We start from the raw sequence: 20,223 nt of genomic DNA, 5'->3' as shown, positions 1-20,223 counted from the left end.
TCAGCAAGAAACAGAGTTCAATTGCCTTGTCTACAGCTGAAGCAGAATATGTTGCTGCTGCATCTTGTTGCACCCAACTCCTTTGGATGATGCAGAATTTGCAGGATTATCAAATCACTTGTACTCCTCCAATCCCTATCTTATGTGACAACACAAGTGCAATCAGCATCTCAAAGAATCCGGTTATGCATTCAAAAACCAAGCACATACCAATCAAGTACCATTTTCTCCGGGAACAAGTACTTGAACAGAAGGTCAAGTTGGAGTATGTTCCTTCTAAGGAACAAGTTGCTGATATTTTCACCAAACCGTTGCCCAGGGACACTTTTGAATACCTCAGGCAAAAGCTGGGGGTTGTTGATGCATCATCTTACTGTTGATCATCTTCCTATTGGTGGTATAGGCTCAGGGGGAGCACATAATGCATTGTTGAGAAGGAGATCTTGGAAATAGCTGCAATATGTCTTTATCTCCTTCATGATGGATTTCTGGTTACAGATCTGGAGATGCATGAGCATAGGGGGAGCATACCCTTTGCCCTTGATGTCAAAGGGGGAGAATGAAGCTGAAGATTATGTGGTTGCCATCAAGTCCAAAGGGGGAGATTGTTGGCATTATGATTCAGGTGTTGTCCTTGATGGCAAACCCATTCAGGTGATAAATCAAGAAGGACGCAGGAAATATGTTCAGCAAGTGCGTCCCCGCAGGTATACCATACAGAACCCGCGTCCAGGGACGCAGGCCAGCCATTCAGGAGGTGCGTCCGCCCAGTGCACTCATTTCAAGGCAGAGAAAAGCACGTAGGGGTTTCTTGTGTGGTATCTAGCCGACGGTTTTGTGTTTCTATGGTGTCGGCTCGTGGTTTTGTTCCATGTTTTGGGGAGAAGCTTGCCTATATAAAGCAAAGGAGTTCATTTGGATTAGGCATCATCTTGGTTGAATATCTTTTGGTGAGATCTAGTCCAGATCTATGAAGGCGAATCTTCTAATGGACTGTGATCTCTATGGCGCATGATCAGATCTGTGGATCTGAGTATTTGGGTTGGTTCTGAAGTCCTCATATCTTTTATATCTGAAGGGACGCAGGTTCAGTGAAGGGAAAGTGCGCCGGGATGCAGTACAGTAAAGGCTCAGGTGCGTCTCTGAGGCAAAGAACGCGGCGCGACTGTGTTATTGGGTGCGTCTCTGAAGCAAAAGACGCGGCGCGATAGTGTTTTTGGGTGCGCCGGTCGCAGCAAAGCATAGAGGAACAGTGCATCGGCACGCAGAACAGTGGAAGGTTGACTGCGTCCAGTCGCAGGTCACAGAAAGAAAATATGCGTCCCTGTCTTAAAGATGATCTGTTGACTGTATATTTCTGTTCATAAGGTGTTCTGGGTTATTTCTGTAATTACCGATCTGATATCTGTAGTGGACTGTATCTGTTGTATACTTGCTGATCTTTTGATTCTTCATGAAAAGAAGTAGGGGGTTGTAGCTCCCTTCCAGGAGAGACTGGAAAACGAGAGAGAGTTGTAGCTCTCTGCAGGTTGTAGCCTGCGTGCTGGTAAAGGACTGCACCAGTACAAAATCATTGTAAAAAGAATTTCTTGAAAGAAGATAGAGACATATTGCAGCAGGTGGTTTTCTCCCGCATTGGGTTTCCACCTTACATCTTGTGTTCTTTGGTGTGACTGTCTATTTTCCTTATTCATGCTCATTATTTTATGGTACTGATATGCAAGAATAATTCAAAAGATCAAATAAGGAAGATTTGGTAAATTGCTTGATAATACTGATTCACCCCCCCTCTCAGTATTATTTCCAACAGTTATTAATACCATGCAAAAAACCATTATTAACCCTAATATTAGAATTAATAAAAATAAAAATGGCACATGGTATTGACCCATGGTATTCACCAAAATGGCACATGGTATTGACCCATGGTATTCACCTGGAATGTAGCCTATTTGAATGGGGGAATTAAACCAGCATGTAGCCTATGCTAAGATACACTAGGACTTTACAAAGTTTTATTATTTAGTGAAAGGCTCACCAAGATCTTACAAGATTGTATAATTGAGTAAAATATTCTAATAAAAATAAAAATGGCACATGGTATTGACCCATGGTATTCACCAAAATGGCACATGGTATTGACCCATGGTATTCACTTTGAATGTAGCCTATTTGAATGGGGGAATTACACCAGCATGTAGCCTATGCTAGGATTCACTAGGACTTTACAAAGTTTTATTATTTAGTGAAAGACTCGCCAAGGTCTTACAAGATTTTATAATTGAGTAAAATATTCGCCATGCCTGGTGAGAGATTCGCCAAAAAATTATATATACGTATTATATTATTGATAAAATCGCCTTCCATTTTTCCTATATACCATGGAGATTCGCTCATTTATTATATTTATAAATTTAGTGGGGGTTCTTAAAATTTTCCCTGATGGCATGAGTTCTTGTGTGGGGCAATTTCCTCATCAAACCCTTGGAATTTCTCAAAGAAATTCATCCAATTTGCCCTTGTGAAGATGTCCACCACTTGTGGATGTGCATCGAGCCTAGTGGAGTTAGTGGGCTCCTTTCTCATAAACCCTCCTGTCATTTTGTTTACACTCTTTTGGGAAACCAAATGTGGAGATGGAGACAACAATTTTTTAGAAAAACAAACAAACAAAGGAGACTGTGCTTTTTTTAAATAAGCAGAATTTTTTTTATGTATTTTCTCCTCTCCTAAAGACTTTATTTCCTCCTCAAATTGAAACCACTTCTTGCATATATTGATATTCAATAGGGGCATGCATGGAACCTACCTCCTCAGACTGAAAATCGTGCTAAAACTCATGTTTTCTCCCTTCAAAACAACTCACTGCCCCTCCTGTAGAAGCCTGTTGTCCCTCCTGTAGAATTCCTGTAGGCGCTCTTGTAGAAAATGTCGAGAGCAAGAATATGGGAGAGCTCAATGGAGGACAATGGCTATAAGGCTGTGGGGGCACAAGGAGAGTGTTGTAGCTGAGTTACGAGGAGAGAATGAAGGAAAAGGTGGTGAAAATGCTTGGGGAGGAGTACTTATTACCCTTTATGGATATTTCCTGTGATGGGGGGTGAGCTGGCAAAGTATATGTTGGCCATATTCAGATCGTTGGTCCCCACCTACCTTTTCATCATGGCCCCTCCTCATAATCATCCCTTATTATCACATCGGAGTTCACACTTCCTCCACTACCTGTCCTTGACATCTTTCTTGAGTTGACTATGCACACATGTGGGTGACATCTCAGATGAGTGGAGTCAACTAGATGAAGGTGGCCAAGTTAACTGGCCACCTTTCCCTCATTCAACCTCAACCATCTCATTGCTTTTGCATGACTTCTAATTACACAAATGAAAATAGAGGAGTGGGTTAGTTACTTACCTGTGATCCAAATGTATTTCTTGTGAGGTGTTATGGCTCTCTCTCTGTTGCATGCCTTTATTTCTTTTGGTGCATGTTGTCTACTTGTTGATATGTGGTTATGTCTTGTGTAGGTTCTTCTCTGGTTGGGTCTGAGCTTCAGGTATCTTCTCAACCTTCATGTGTGCATTCTCCTGCTGCTGGTGCTGGGTTTTGATGGGATCAGCTGCTACAGGAATTCCTATAGGAGCTCCTGTAGTTGTTTCTCCCCTTGAAACTTCAGCTTCTTTCTGCTTGGAGCTTGGAGGATGATGCCAGAGGTATAGACAGAGATGGAGAGGTAGTAGGTAGGCTTCAGGTGAGGTGGATGGTGCTGCTTCCTCTCTTATTTTTTGTTTTTTTTTCTTTTCCTGAAAAACTATTTTTTTCCTGTGTTTTTCTTGGACAGGAAGAAGAATGATGCTTGGGGTGTGATGCAGGCTTGGAAATGATGGCAAGGAGGTTTGAAGAATATAGGAGGGTTTATAAGTTCTTCATGAAGCTTCCTTGTCCACCAACTACCTTTTATATCCATTTATGTCTCTCTGTAATTCCTACAGGAGCCTCCTCTAGAAAACACAAAGCCTCCTATGGAAAGCACAGTTTTTGAAAAAGAAGCACAGTGGGGTGAAAGAAATGTCAAAAATCATGGAGAAAAGTGTGGAGAAGGTAGAATAGGTGCTGGTGTGGATGTCAGGGTTCTCTTGGCACCTTCTTCTGCTTCTTGTAATCCTCCTGCAAACCTGCAATGCAAATAAAAATTCATTTTTCTTTTTTCTTTCTCTTTTTTTTTTTTTTGAAAACAACTAGGGCACCTCCAGGAGGTTTTCACCCTAATTGCCTACTCTAGGCACCTCCAAGGGAGGTTTTCACCCAGGGATCTTATTATTTTTTCTCTCTTTTTTTTTTGACATCACTGGGCCGCCTTAGAAGAGGTTTTCAACCCAATGATGGGACTCAAGTGCCTCATGGAGGTTTTCACTTGAGTCCTTATTTTTTATTTCTCTTTTTCTTTTTCTTTAGTGAGTGGGTGAAGTGGAGGCTAAGACATGCTCCACTACCATCACTATCTTATTCAAATCTTCAATGAACTCTTGCTTGGAGAGGGGTTTCTTGTAGACCTTCAACCGATGTCCCTTGACAAGCATGGGGATGGCTTCACCATCAATGGTTCTGATTAGAACTGAACCATTGTCATTGCATTTCTCCATGGTGTAGGGTCCCAGCCATCTTGTCCTCAGCTTGCCTTTGAAATCTTTGTATCTTGAATAATAGAATAGTGCCCAATATCCCTCTTGGAATTGCTTCTCTTTGATATTTTTTTCATGCCATATCTTTATCTGAAGCTAACTACCTCTGTATGGAGAAGGGCCTGCAGTTTGTGTTCATCCAATCTATTGAGCTAAAGTAATCTTTCCTTCTGTACATGGCTAAGGTCTAGGTCCAGTTGAGCTGCCATCCTTAGGGTATTCAATTCAAATTCTATTGACAGCAAAGCCTTCTTCCCATAGACCAATTCATAGGGTGTGAACCCTGTGCTGGTCTTCCATGTTGTGTTGTAGGCCCAAGTGGCCTCTGTTATCACTCAGGTTGTCCCTTGGCTCCTTAAGGGATATGGCCGAGGTAACCACAAACCAATCTTTGGACTGCAGGTCCTAGCCTACCTGCAGTCAGAGAGGGCTCTCTCTTTATGATTCAGCTTTGTTTAAGGGTGATTTTAGGCTAGATATGAGTGCATGAGTTTGATTTAAGTTTGGTGGGATGGTTGATGTTTTCAGACAGAGTTGGCATGCAAAGTGTGAGGAGTTAAGACCATTGGGCATGGATTCAAGGATTAAGGCTGCTGGTGCGTATTCTTGGTCACACGAGGAATTACAGAGCATAATAGTTTAAACAGGGAAAAATATCAAAGCTGGAATAAGGGTGGAATGGGTGTCAGGGAATGAAAGATAGCTAAGCAGCTCTCATTATGCTAACAGAGGGAAGGTGAGTGAACATCATATAGAAGCAAACAAGGATTCCTAAATAACAGTCATATATGAAAGAACTAGTGTAAATATGAGCCAAGAAGTATTCATATTTAGGACTAATTCAGAGGAAAACATGGAGAAATAACAGGAATTGAGAACAGAGTACAAATAAGCAATATCTGAACTATTCTTTCTTCCTGCAATTTAGATCATGACACATGGATGATATAGCATACATAGAAACTAAAAAACAAGGGAGAAAGACTTATTGTTCCATGAAGAAAGCATTAGAATTCTGCAATCAAATCTTTAGCCATCAAATCCACAAAGAGACAGTCCATAAGCCAACATTCCAGCAATCTTTGTTCATAACAGTTCACAGGTTTACAGCACAAGTCTAGAATGACTTAATCGACCAACCAACCCTTTAAACAATGAACAGGGTGGTATTTATAAGCAAAATATCTACAAACACAGATCTGATAGCAGATCTGGGGAAATAACTGTCTTTAACCTAATTTGTACTGAAATAAATGCAAGAAATATCTATCTAAGTGCTGCACTGGGGCAGCTGCCTCAAAAATGAGTAAAGATGTGTCCTTATGGCTCTGTGTTGTTCATTTATCCATAACTGTGCCTTGGAACTTGAAGCGCTCCTATCATGTGTCTTTACTGCTCATAAATTCTGATTTGGTGAGCCTTAATGGCTTTAAGCTCCTTACTGATACTCTTTGACTTGGATGGAGGGCCTTTATTGCCCATCTGCTTTGAAAATAAAGATTTCCACTGAAAACATTAACTGATACACTTTGCCACTTCACTGGTACACTTTAACACGGAATCTGGGCCTTATCTTTCCTCTGATATGCTTTAAACTGTCAAATCGCCCCTTTTCGGCCCTTTCAAGGCAAAAATAACTGTTGTAATGTCTTCAGTGGCCTTTAGAACTGTATCGGAGCTAGCTAATCAAAATATTATCAAAACTGAAGAAATCCTGCAAAAAATGGCGGAGGAATACAACCAGATAACTATGCTGGGCCGAGGCTGGCTTTTTGAAACAAAACTGGGCTTTGGAGCGATCCAAAATGGCTTAGAGATGCATGCTTTTCTTTAACTGGAGCCGGGCGCGGGCGCTGGAAGAAATCCTGTGAAAAATGGCCATTTTCCTTTTACACAGCCAAAGACCCATTTACACGCAAAAATCACGAAAAATATGGGCGGGCGCGGCACTGTTCATTAGATTAAATCCTGGCCATTGGATCGCGCAAAGGCAGATCCAACGGCTGGCGCTAAATCGACGATCGGCGGATCCCAACACATAAACCTCCGACATGCGATATGGCCCGCGGACCCGAAAATGCATTAAGGCCCTCTTTTATTGAAATCGGGTCCGGCCCATCGGCGGAACCCAATCGGCGGATTTGATGAAAATGGGTAAGAGGACCCGAAATCCCCTTAACACTGCGCTTTATATTATCTCGGCTCCGGCCAGTCGGAGCCATATGGGAGTGATGCGATTAAATATGGGCCATTGAACTGGGGGCCCAGAATGGGCGGCTGCGATTAACTCGGTGTTTCATCAATCGGCGGGGCGGAGGGTTTACACATATGTGATCGCCGAAATGGGCGATCGCTGAAATGATCAGAGCCGTCGATGCGGTTGCGCGATCGGACGACCGCGATTAACTCGGTGCATTGGCGATCGGCAGGGACGGGGGATATCATATATATGGGCGGAGTGAAATAGAAATGCGCGACAAGATTAGGGTTGTTGATCCGAGGGCCTGATCCAACGGCTCCCGATAAGTCAGCAATATCGCGTCGGTAATGGACCAGGGTGCGGGCCTTTGTTTATTAGCGATGCGACATATATAATGCGATAAGGCTCATTTTAACCAAAGGAAGGCTTAAGAGATCGGATGAGGATTTATATGACTCGGAGGGTTCCGATAACAAAAAGGAAGACATGTAATGCATCGGAGATGAGTTTACATGATCGGAGAAGGGCTTTTAAGAAAAAAGAGGGAGTCTTGAGGCCTCGAAAGGGGTCCGATAACCAAAAAAGAGGGGTTTCATGCCTTTGGAGGAGTCCAAAGGTACTTGAGAGGGATTTTATGTGTTTTGAGAAGGGTTTTAGGCCTTTAAAAGGGGTTTATGCCTTGGAAAAGGTAGAAACAAGGCCAAAAGATGGATTTGTACATTTGGAGGGAGATTTTATGCTTTAGGAAGGGGTCCAAAAGCATTTGGAAGGTGGTTTGAGAGGCGAATGAGGGTTCTTGCTAAGTTTCAGGCAAACTTAGCAATTCCCAAGCATACTTATGGTTATCTTTCAACCAGAGGGAGGGGATATGTACATAGGGGAGCTATTTAGCATATTTTTAGTAGGGGAAGGGGAAATAGATAGGGATTTACATAATAATGTTAGGAATTAACATGAAATGTGAAGAAAGCGCTAAGTATGGAGATCTTAGGCTATAAAGGGGAAATAGAACTTCGTAGAGGAAATATGAACACTCCTTAAGTAAAGCAGATCTTTACTAAGGCGAATGATATGAAAAATGATGAATTTAAGAGATATCAAGCAGATCTTGACCTCTTTAGGGGAAGTTAGTGAGTGATTTGGGAAGAGGAGGAAGGGGAAGTTAGACATGCCTCTTTTTAGCTGCTCCGAGTGAAAATTGCCTCATATTTGTGATCTGGATAGATTTGACACTTGAAAATATGAAATGGATCACAAATGATCATTCTGCCACCTCAGAACTACCTACCCAGCCTACTTACCTGGCATTTTGTCTTCTTTTTGGTTTGGGTGCACTTGAACTATCAAACCCAGCTTTTCTTCTTTTCTTTTAACTATTTTCCTATCTAAATCTAGCCTTATTTCTTTCGGGGCTTAGATTAAGCTGTTGAGCACCCAAGATTCTCTACCTATCTACATATCTGCCAAGATTAAACAGTTTGGATAGATGTTTATTCTCTATATTCTAAAACAAGAAATTGAAACCTAGGGAAGTCAAGATTAAGCTGTTTGGCCTTCCCTTAACTGTGAATTCTTTCAAAAATGGAACTTTTGTAGCATGGAAAAGATGAACATTTTTGGCACTTCCACTATCAATCACGAAATGTGAAAACCTATTGCAATAGGAGGCTAACAGTGGCTCCACATGGGGATGGCTTTTCCTTGTGAAAAGTCAAGAACAGCAGGTCAGAATGCCTTGATCTTCAATTGCTACTGTACTCTGAAAACTTCCCTTTGCTGGCTGCTTTATTTATATATATGATAGCATGCTTGAAGAGCTCAGGGCCTTCACTTCGGGCTTCAACTGCAGCAAGCTTGCTATCCAAACAAAAAACTGAAATCCTACCTACTTACTCTAATCAGCACTTACTTTGTTGGTTAGGTGAAATGAAACAACCAATGCAGCCACTTAAGCAATATAAACATCAGTGAGCTTTGCTGCTTGTGCTTGTTGATGCTTAAAATGGAGATCTTGGAATCTGATATAGCTTTGTTAACCATTGAGAAGATCAGGAAACTTCTGATCTCCTTTACTGAATCTAAACATTGTACAAAAGGGTTCTGCAACATATATACATTATTGCTGAGCTGAAATAAACAACTGTACAAAGGTTTAGGATCACTATCATGCCTTTGAATTGGGGAATCACCAGCATCTTGATATTGAGCTTTGCAGCCTGCTAATGGAGAAGAACACTGATTTATGTCATCATTCAACTTGTCAGTCGATGCATCATACAGAACATGGAATGATACTTGCAATTCATTACAAACAGGCTCATATGGCACTTGACTGATTGGCATTTGTTGCTCCTCCTCTTCTTTACATAGCTCAGAAGACTAAAAACAAAGTGGCAGGGGATCAACCTGGATCATTTGATCATATGCTGTTGCTTCCAATTCTTCTTCAGAATTCTAATATTCAGTGGCACTTTGGGGCTGCAAAACTAGAGGTAATGCATTATGAGCAAGGATTTGACTCTCCTCTAGATGATCAATATCCACACTTGCTGACACTTGATTATTAACTGCATGATAGTTCTCCCTAATAAACTAAAAAGACTCGAAACAAAATGGCAAAGTTCCTTCGCTGGCTTCAAAATTTTCTATACTTTCCTCCTCCTCTTCATAGCTGAAATGAGCAAGCTGATTACTAATTTCAAGCTACTGAACTTGAACTGTGCTTTCTGACAAAATAGGCTCTAACTCTTCTACAAGGCTGATTTGGACATTAGGTGCATAATCTTCATCATATTGATGATACTTGGGCAGACAACTGAAAGAAGAAAAGCAATTATATTCATACAATAGATTGGGAGATTCATCCATATATTGCTCAGAAACTGAAGTTTCATCTTTGAAAGTAGTTCTTCTCTCAGCTCTTGCTCTGTTTCGTTTGGCAATCAGATTTGCCTCCACACTAACAGCTATATTCTGCATGTCTGCTAAGGTTTGAGGGGCTCTTTCCCTCAATTGATAGGCCATGTCGATATCAAAACCATCAGGGAATTTATACATAGCAAGATCAGGTGGAGGCCTAAGGTTCTGGGGAATTGCATTGTAAACATTGTTAAATCTTGCACAATAGTCTAAGACAGCCTCTTGAGGGCCTCTTTTGATAGTATCATATTCTGATAATATGTGCAGTGGATCTCTCTTTTTCTCCCATCTGTTAAGGAATGTCTGGTAAAGGGCCTCTGGGTCAGCTATGGAATTTGCAGGGAGAGCTCTAAACCAAGGCCTTACATCTTCTGTTAAACTTTGGACAAAAATCTTCATTCTTACATGATCATCATCTATTTCATAAGTCTCAAAATAGTCCTGCATTTTCTTGGTGTGTTGCAGGGTTGTGCAAGAACTAGTACCATCAAAATATGTGATTTTGGTTTGATAGTCCTGAGGCATAGCCCCTAGATTTGCAGGTAACTATAAAGGTGCATAACGATTCGCCATATTTGCCAGGATAAAAGGAACAGCAAGAAGAAACAGAACAGCTGGGATGGAAAAGGAAAAAATAGAAGGAGTTGGAATATAGCTTGCTGAACTGTTTCAGAGGAAACTTAAAGATTTTCTCTTTCAGGTCCATTCCTCCAGTGGAGTCTTGATTGAAAAAAAAATGTGGAGTCGCCAGGTGGATGATTTATCCTATGGTGTGTCTAATCTCTATCCACCATCAAAGATCAGAACTAAACATGAAATAAGTTCTGAAGAAAAGGAGCACTTTCTCCAGAAAACGAGATTTCCTCTTTGGAGCCAGCTTCTGGCCTGATTCATAGAATTTTCTAAAGATGTTCCGCAGTCGAGTCGCCACTATGTTATCACTCAGGTTGTCCCTTGGCTCCTTAAGGGATATGGCCGAGGTAACCACAAACCAATCTTTGGACTGCAGGTCCTAGCCTACCTGCAGTCAGAGAGGGCTCTCTCTTTATGATTTAGCTTTGTTTAAGGGTGATTTTAGGCTAGATATGAGTGCATGAGTTTGATTTAAGTTTGGTGGGATGGTTGATGTTTTTAGACAGAGTTGGCATGCAAAGTGTGAGGAGTTAAGACCATTGGGCATGGAGTCAAGGATTAAGGCTGCTTGTGCGTTTTCTTTGTCACATGAGGAATTACAGAGCATAATAGTTTAAACAGGGAACAATATCAAAGCTGGAATAAGGGTGGAATGGGTGTCAGGGAATGAAAGATAGCTAAGCAGCTCTCATTATGCTAACAGAGGGAAGGTGAGTGAACATCATATAGGAGCAAACAAGGATTCCTAAATAACAGTCATATATGAAAGAACTAGTGTAAATATGAGCCAAGAAGTATTCATATTTAGGACTAATTGAGAGGAAAACATGGAGAAATAACAGGAATTGAGAACAGAGTACAAATAAGCAATATCTGAACTATTCTTTCTTCCTGCAATTTAGATCATGACACATGGATGATATAGCATACATAGAAACTAAAAAACAAGGGAGAAAGACATATTGTTCCATGAAGAAAGCATTAGAATTCTGCAATCAGATCTTTAGCCATCAAATCCACAAAGAGACAGTCCATAAGCCAACATTCCAGCAATCTTTGTTCATAACAGTTCACAGGTTTACAGCACAAGTCTAGAATGACTTAATCAACCAACCAACCCTTTAAACAATGAACAGGGTGGTATTTATAAGCCAAATATCTACAAACACAGATCTGATAGCAGATCTGGGGAAATAACTGTCTTTAACCTAATTTGTACTGAAATAAATGCAAGAAATATCTATCTAAGTGCTGCGCTGGGGCAGCTGCCTCAAAAATGAGTAAAGATGTGTCCTTATGGCTCTGTGTTGTTCATTTAGCCATAATTGTGCCTTGGAACTTGAAGCGCTCCTATCATGTGTCTTTACTGCTCATAAATTCTGATTTGGTGAGCCTTAATGGCTTTAAGCTCCTTACTGATACTCTTTGACTTGGATGGAGGGCCTTTATTTCCCATCTGCTTTGGAAATAAAGATTTCCACTGAAAACATTAACTGATACACTTTGCCGCTTCACTGGTACACTTTAACACTGAATCTGGGCCTTATCTTTCCTCTGATATGCTTTAAACTATCAAATCGCCCCTTTTCGGCCCTTTCAAGGCAAAAATAACTGTTGTAATATCTTCAGTGGCCTTTAGAACTGTATCGGAGCTAGCTAATCAAAATATTATCAAAACTGAAGAAATCCTGCAAAAAATGGCGGAGGAATACAACCAGATAACTGTGTTGGGCCGAGGCTGGCTTTTTGAAACAAAACTGGGCTTTGGAGCGATCCAAAATGGCTTAGAGATGCATGATTTTCTTTAACTAGAGCCGGGCGCAGGCGCTGGAAGAAATCCTGTGAAAAATGGCCATTTTCCTTTTACACAGCCAAAGACCCATTTACACGCAAAAATCACGAAAAATATGGGTGGGCGCGGCACTGTTCATTAGATTAAATCCTGGCCGTTGGATCACGCAAAGGCAGATCCAACGGCTGGCGCTAAATCGGCGATCGGTGGATCCCAACACATAAACCTCCGACATGCGATATGGCCTGCGGACCTGAAAATGCATTAAGGCCCTCTTTTATTGAAATCGGGTCGGCCCATCGGCGGAACCCAATCGGTGGATTTGATGAAAATGGGTAAGCGGACCCGAAATCCCCTTAACACTGCGCTTTATATTATTTCGGCTCCGGCCAGTCGGAGCCATATGGGAGTGATGCGATTAAATATGGGCCATTGATCTGGGGGCCCAGAATGGGCGGCTGCGATTAACTCGGTGTTTCGGCAATCGGCAGGGCAGAGGGTTTACACATATGCGATCACTGAAATGGGTGATCGCCGAAATGATCAGAGTCGTCGATGTGGTTGCGCGATCGAACGGCTGCGATTAACTCGATGCATCGGCGATCGACGGGGATGGGGGATATCATATATATGGGCGGAGCAAAATAGAAATGCAAGACAAGATCAGGGTCGTTGATCCGAGGGCCCGATCCAACAGCTCCCGATAAGTCGGCAATATCACGTCGGCAATGGACCAGGGTGTGGGCCTTTGTTTATTAGCGATGCGATATAGATAATGTGATAAGGCTCATTTTAACCAAAGGAAGGCTTAAGAGATTGGATGAGGATTTATATGACTCAGAGGGTTCCGATAACAAAAAGGAAGGCCTGTAATGCATCGGAGATGAGTTTACATGATCGGAGAAGGGCTTTTAAGCAAAAATAAAAAGAGGGAGTCTTGAGGCCTCGGAAGGGGTCCGATAACCAAAAAAGAGGGGTTGCATGCCTTTGGAGGAGTCCAAAGGTACTTGAGAGGGGTTTTATGTGTTTTGAGAAGGGTTTTAGGCCTTTAAAAGGGGTTTATGCCTTGGAAAAGGTAGAAACAAGGCCAAAAGATGGATTTGTACATTTGGAGGGAGATTTTATGCTTTAGGAAGGGGTCCAAAAGCATTTGGAAGGTGGTTTGAGAGGCGAATGAGGGTTCTTGCTAAGTTTCAGGCAAACTTAGCAATTCCCAAGCATACTTATGGTTATCTTTCAACCAGAAGGAGGGGATATGTACATAGGGGAGCTATTTAGCATATATTTAGTAGGGGAAGGGGAAATAGATAGGGATTTACATAATAATGTTAGGAATTAACATGAAATGTGAAGAAAGCGCTAAGTATGGAGATCTTAGGCTATAAAGGGGAAATAGAACTTCGTAGAGGAAATATGAACACTCCTTAAGTAAAGCAAATCTTTACTAAGGCGAATGATATGAAAAATGATGAATTTAAGAGATGTCAAGCAGATCTTGACCTCTTTAGGGGAAGTTAGTGAGTGATTTGGGAAGAAGAGGAAGGGGAAGTTAGACATGCCTCTTTTGAGCTGCTCCGAGTGAAAATTGCCTCATATTTGTGATCTGGATAGATTTGACACTTGAAGATATGAAATGGATCACAAATGATCATTCTGCCACCTCAAAACTACCTACCCAGCCTACTTACCTTGCATTTTGTCTTCTTTTTGGTTTGGGTGCACTTGAACTAGCAAACCCAGCTTTTCTTCTTTTCTTTTAACTATTTTCCTATCTAAATCTAGCCTTATTTCTTCCAGGGCTCAGATTAAGCTGTTGAGCACCCAAGATTCTCTACCTATCTACAAATCTGCCAAGATTAAACAGTTTGGACAGATGTTTATTCTCTATATTCTAAAACAAGAAATTGAAACCTAGGGAAGCCAAGATTAAGCTGTTTGGCCTTCCCTTAACTGTGAAATCTTTCAAAAATGGAACTTTTGCAGCATGGAAAAGATGAAAATTTTTGGCACTTCCACTGTCAAACACGAAATGTGAAAACCTATTGCAATAGGAGGCTAATAGCCTCAACTAATCTGTCTGCCCAGTCTTTTCTGCTGCTGCTCACTACCTTGGTCAGGAACCCTACCAATGCTCTGTTAGTGACCTCCATCTACCCATTGGCTTGTGGATGGTAAGGGGTGGAAGTCCTGTGCTTGATTCTATGATGTGTGAGCAGGTCTTCAATCAAATTGGAAGTGAACTGACTGCCTTGATCTGTGACCAACTCTCCTGGATACCCGAACTTGTAGAATATGTTTTCTCTCAAAAAATCAGCTACTTTTTCTTCTGTTGTTGCTTTGATTGCTTTTGTATCTGCCCACTTTGTAAGGTGATCGATGCACACAATGATGTATTATTTCTGCTTTGAAGGAGGGCTGATAGGACCCACACATTCCATGCACCACTTCTCAAATGGCATCCTTTGGAGCAGGTTTCCCCATCCTCTGACACCGATCACACTGGCCGGTATATCTCCTCACATCTTGATGAAGAGTGGGCCAATAGTAGCCTACTTGCAATATCTTGAAGGCAGTTCTTTTTGCTGCGAAATGATCTCCACAAGGCCCATCATGACAGGTCAAGAGGATGTCAAAGACTTCCTCCTCCCTGACACATCTTCTCAAGATCAAATCTAGCCCAAGTTTGAAGAGATTTCCCCCAATCTAGATGAAATGGGCACTTTTCCTTACTATCTTGCTCTTTTCTTTTGAGGAGAGGTGTGGTGGGAACTGTGCTGAAACCAAGTAGTTTGCTATATCAGCAAACCATGGAGAAAGTAATGAGATAGCAAACAGATGTTCATCTGGAATTTGGTCATCCACCATTCCTTCTTCACCTGTAGGCAAATTTACTCTAGACAAAAAGTCAGCAACAACATTTTCTTTACCAGGCTTATCAATAATGGTCAAATCAAATTGCTGCAGTAAAAGAAACCATCTAATAATGCGAGCATTTACATCTGTTTTTTTCATTAAATATCTAATTGCAGCATGATCAGTGTGCACAAAGGTTTGATAGCCTGTGATATAATGTCTGAATTTGTTTAAGGAATGCACGACAGCTAGGAGTTCCTTCTCAGTCACTGTATAGTTTAACTCTGCCTTTGACAAGTTTTTGCTTATAAAGTATATGGCATAAGGTAACTTTTCATCAATTTGTCCTAAGGCTGCTCCTATTGCTTTGTTTGAGGCATTTGTGTGAATGTGGAAAGGTAGGGCCCAGTTTGGGCCTCTCAGAATTGGGGCAGTCATGAGCTTGCTCTTCAAGGTATCTAGGGCTTCTTAACAATTTTCTGACCATATGAACTCAACATCTTTGCCTAAGAGGCCAAACAAAGGAGAGGCTAGCTTGCTGAAATCTTTAATGAATCTCCTGTAATACCCAGCTAAGCCTAGGAAATTTCTAATATCTCTCACCTTTTGAGGATGTGGGACCCTTTGGATGATGGCAATTTTGTGGGGGTCCACCTGCAGTCCCTGCTGAGATATTGCATGACCTAACACTGTCCCTTCAGTCATCAAAAATTCACATTTTTCCAGACTAAAGGATAGGTTCATCTCAATACACTTGTCTAGAACTTTTCCTAGGTTAGATAAAGCTTCCTGAAAGTCAGAGCCATAAGGAGTAAAGTCATCCATGTATATCTCTACTTCATCATGAACTAATTCAGAAAATATACTCAATACCGCTCTTTGGAAAGTGGATGGAGCGTTACACAAACCAAAAGGAAGGACCCAGTATGCAAAGGTACCCCAAGGACAAGTGAAAGTGGTCTCATCTTGGTCTTCCGTGCTGATTTGAATCTGATTGTACCCGCTAAACCCATCTAGGAAAGACAAAAAAAATTCCCTGCCAGACCATCTAACACTTGATCTATGAAAGGTGAAGGAAAATGGTCCTTTTTAGTGGCTTTGTTCAATTCCCGATAGTCGACACAGATTCTCCACTTACCATTTTTTTTTGGCACTACCACCAAAGGAGAGACCCATTCACTGTTAGAGATGGGATAGATGAATCCTGCATCAAGCAATTTCTGCAGTTCTTCCTTAACAATATATTTAAGTGTTGGATTCATCCTCCTTTGAGGCCGTCTAACTGGTTTGCAATCCTCCTTGATGTATATATGATGAGTACATACTGAAGGGTGCACTCCCTTCATCTCCTTATAACTCCAGGCGAAGGCATCTAGGTGTTTTCTCAGTAGGCTACATAGTTCCTTTTCCTGGAAAATGGATAGGGATGGATTGATTTTCAAGGTTCTTTCTGGGCTGAACTCTATATTCTTAACATGAAGACAAGTGGAGTTGGCCGCACAAATATTAGTTGAGGGGTTGTTTTGGGTTTCTCTTACTATGTCCTTTAATGATGATACACTGGGACGTGGATTCTGAATCAGATTTTCAATCATATTGTCCTCGTCTTGCTATTTCCCCCCCATGGCAATTTCTAATGCACAAAGCGCTGTAGAATAGACTTCATCCTCATATTCCTCCTCTAACCAGAGAGGTAGATCATGTTCTAGCAAGGGTTGGGCAGGAGGATATAGGATTAACTGCTTGGACATGTGCCTGTTCTTTATGGTCATTCTCCCAACGCGATAACTGATGTAGGCATCAACGGTAGCCAATCAGGGTCTTCCCAGAATGAGAGGATATCCAATGAGCTTTTCCTTTTGTTGGAGAACTAAGAAATCAACAGAGTACTCCTAAGAATCAATGGAGACCATCACATCTTCCACAATCCCCTCAGGGGTCATGGTGGAGCAGTCTGCTAGTTGTAGCACGGTCGTGGTCTTCCTCACGGAGCCCTGGAGGTTAAGTTTGAGCATTGTGTCTTTTGTCATCACATTAATGGCAGCTCCCAGGTCAATCAAGGTATGTGGTATCATGGTGCCATTGATGTGGACATCAACTACTGGGCTTCCAGGGTCCAGATATTTTGGACAGATCACCTGCCCTAACATCAGGTCAGATAGTTGTCCTATGACATTGATGGTTGGGGCATCTCTCTTGTGGCTTCTTGGATGCCTAAAGCACTTCTCTGTCATCAACCTATTATAGATAAGCACATCTTTTATGGCTTGGAGAAGTGGTATCTTCACACATAAATGTTTCAATTCTCCCAAGAGTTCATTTTCTTTTGGGGGAGGTTGGACTATCACGGATAGTCTCTTAGGAAAGGGTGGAATTTCTTTAGGTTCACTTTCCTCTTTATCTTCCTCACCCTCCCTGGGTGGAGGCTGGTTGTCTGGGAGAACTTTCCTAGATCGAAAGTTAATTTTCTGAATCTCCACAGCATAAGTTGGGCATGATGGTTCCCCACTATACACTTGCTCAGCCTGTCTGTTGTTCGGGTTCAGATTTGGTTGGTCAGGAATTTGGTGTTGCTTTCGTGGAGCAGGAGGTAACGGTTGTGGTTTGGCAAGTGGTGGAGGCAAAAGAGTGGGAAGAGAGTTGTATTGGGGCCTCCACCCCTAATGAGGTGCATTCCACTGAGGTTGTGGCTAATCATAGGATTGAAATGAATGGGTGGCTGGTTGGGCATGATATTGAGATGTGAAGGACCAAGGAGGAGGCGTGGACCAGGAAGGATGAGTAGGAGAGCCCCAAGAAGGTATGGAAGTGACTTGGTTTGGGTTGTAGTATGCCTGAGATGTCCCTTGCATCCCCTGCTAGTATGGTCTAGGTCCATGCGGCCTTCTTTGGTTTATGTAATAGAGTTGTTCAGTGACTCCCTCAGCCCCTTGATATACAGCTTTAAGTCCAAGTAAGGAAGGGCACTTATCTGTAGAATGATTTTCTTCACAGACTGAACAAACCTCTATAGAGTTCAATGGGCATTCATTCCTAGGATGCCTCCTTATGCATCTAGGGAAAAAAATGGCCAAAGCCCTCTCTACTTCCTCTTGTTTCCTTTTGATATGTAAGGTATCCATTTACATGGCAAGAGTCTACAACATCTCACTCTTGAAGTATTCCAACATGTTTCCAATTTCTCCTTTAATGGATGAGTTAGATGAAGAGGTATTGGCTATGGGTTGACTCCCCCTACCTTTCTTTCTGGCTGCTCTAGAATGGTTTCTAAAAATAGTCTTGATGCCCTCACAGGATAGTTGGTAGATGCCTCCCCCGGCCAGTAGATGGAGGGCGTCTAAAAGATCTTCCTGAATTCCCCTGAGCAAGACCAGCTTCAGAGACTCAGGGTCAAGTGTACACCCAACCCTTTTGTAACTAAGCTAGAACCTCTCTTCATAGTCTTCCAGGGACTCATCACTTCCTATGGTCATTCCAAAAATTTCTTCTTTAGTATCTTTTGAGCCACAATAGTCTCAATACTTGTCGTTAAAGGCTTGCTGCATTTGAGCCCAAGTTGTGATATTATTGCCAGGTAATCCCATGAACCAGCACAGTGCTGCATCCTTGAGAGTAGAAGGGAACAGTTTCAACTTTTGCTCATCTTTTGCATAGTCATAGGTTCAATAGATAACAACAAACTCGAACAAAAAGGTGTCAGGATCTTTTGTAGTCAGACCATGGAAATGAGGTAGGGTGAAAGGGCTTATATTCTTCATTTTGGTGTCCCCATTTTTCTCCCGAATGGGAAAGGTACCCTCTATTCTCTCTCCATTCCCCCTAGCATGTATCTTTTCAGCCATTGGCTCCAAAGGAATGTTTTATTCGTCTTCTTCCCCTATAGGTTCTTCAAATATGTATTGTTGTTCACCTAAGGATTCTTCTTGATCGCAGCTGCCGATGAAGAGAGAAGGTTGGCTGTGTGAAGCAGTGGGGGTGGTGGAAAAAATTTTCCTGAGTTATCTCTATTCCTAAGAGGTATGAAGGGAAATCTTTTTTGGTTGGTTTTTTTTTCTTTTTCCCCACACTGATAGTACCTGCAAAAAATGAAATTGATTGAACAAAACAAATTGCAACTAGCTGAAATGAACTTGCTGAAATGAAATTTGCAAAATTGAAGAGCAAAGCAAGGAAATGTAGAACTTAAAAGAAGAGAAATGACTAGTCTAATTTTGCTAAAATGAAATTTGCAGAATTGAAGAGGAAAGCAAGGAAATGCAGAACTTGAAAGAAGAGAAATGGCTAGTCTACTTTTGCTGAAATAAACTATTAGCAAAATGTTGGAATAGAAAATAGAAGAAAGTAGTAATCACAAAATACTCTGACGCTTCCTTGGCAATGGCACCAAAAAGTGGTGAGCACCAGTATTGCAGCAATAATGTTGCAACTCCTGGGCTGCCTACTTTACTCTTATCAACCCGATAGTTCATAACAAACTTGAAAGCGTCAGTGCTGTATGCACAAGTACTAGTTCTCACTGCAGGTTGTCACTTGGTCAGTTGGTGCAAGATCACTAGGAGATCAAGCCAACTTCTACGGATTCCATAAGAAGCTCTATATGTGATGAAAGGAAAGAAAGATTACTCTACAAATTCTACTCTAACTGCAGAAAGGAGAAAGACTGAAATGTAAAGCAAACCTAGTAAAACCTAATTAACCAACTAATCCTACTTTTGCAGAAAGCACTATGAAAACCATGAAATTAATGCCATTACCTACTTGAGGAAGTAAAGAACATCTAACTAAGCTATTTCTGGAAGTAAAGAAGCAAAAAACATATTTTTGGATTTTTATGTATTTTTATGTGAATTTGACATGGATGTAATTTATTGTGTGAATGTGGCAACGAATAGGTGGCGTTGGAGGGTGGCTTTGGGACTTGAGAGGATGTAGGATGGTGTGTATGGGTCCTAGGAGGTCTCAGGTGGCCTTCTGGAGGCTTTTCCCACACTCGGCCTTCAAAAGAAAGCCTACAGGAAAATCTACAGGAGGACACAGGAAATCTACAAGAGGAAAACAAGGCAACTACAGGAGGCCTACAGGAGGAGGCCGAGAGCAGTTTTCACCATTTTGAGGGTGTGAGAGTGGGTGGAAAATGTGATGAAGGT

At 41.6% G+C, this 20,223-nt stretch overlaps 1 protein-coding gene across 1 annotated transcript in view; it reads right to left on the bottom strand.

Annotated features, from left to right (window-relative positions):
• LOC149223887 (uncharacterized) overlaps positions 1–20,223 on the bottom strand; it is a 68,073-nt gene that overhangs the window by 40,325 nt on the left and 7,525 nt on the right. The gene's annotated exons all lie outside the window — the stretch shown is intronic.

Source organism: Pinus tabuliformis, chromosome Q (genome assembly GCF_031772625.1).
Source record: "Pinus tabuliformis cultivar Carrire ecotype Pingquan chromosome Q, CPIR1, whole genome shotgun sequence".
Taxonomy (NCBI): domain Eukaryota; kingdom Viridiplantae; phylum Streptophyta; class Pinopsida; order Pinales; family Pinaceae; genus Pinus; species Pinus tabuliformis.
This window is presented reverse-complemented; position numbering and strand designations above follow the sequence as displayed.